Raw genomic sequence first — 216 nt, forward strand, 5'->3', positions numbered from 1 at the left:
AACCCGTGACTCTGAAGAAGAAGATGATGATAAAGATAGCTCTCTAATGAAGAAGCTACGAGTTAGAAGATGCGTGGTTTTAGATGATAAAGCCACCATTCCTCAAGACCTACCTTCAGGCTTCGTGCCTTTAAAGCTTGTCGATGAACCTGAGAGTGTCCATTTGTACATCTCTGAAGATGAAGATGTTAACCATCCTGGTAATACCCCTGTAGG

The sequence above is a fragment of the Nicotiana tabacum genome, chromosome 3 (assembly GCF_000715075.1).
Source record: "Nicotiana tabacum cultivar K326 chromosome 3, ASM71507v2, whole genome shotgun sequence".
Classification (NCBI taxonomy): Eukaryota; Viridiplantae; Streptophyta; class Magnoliopsida; order Solanales; family Solanaceae; genus Nicotiana; species Nicotiana tabacum.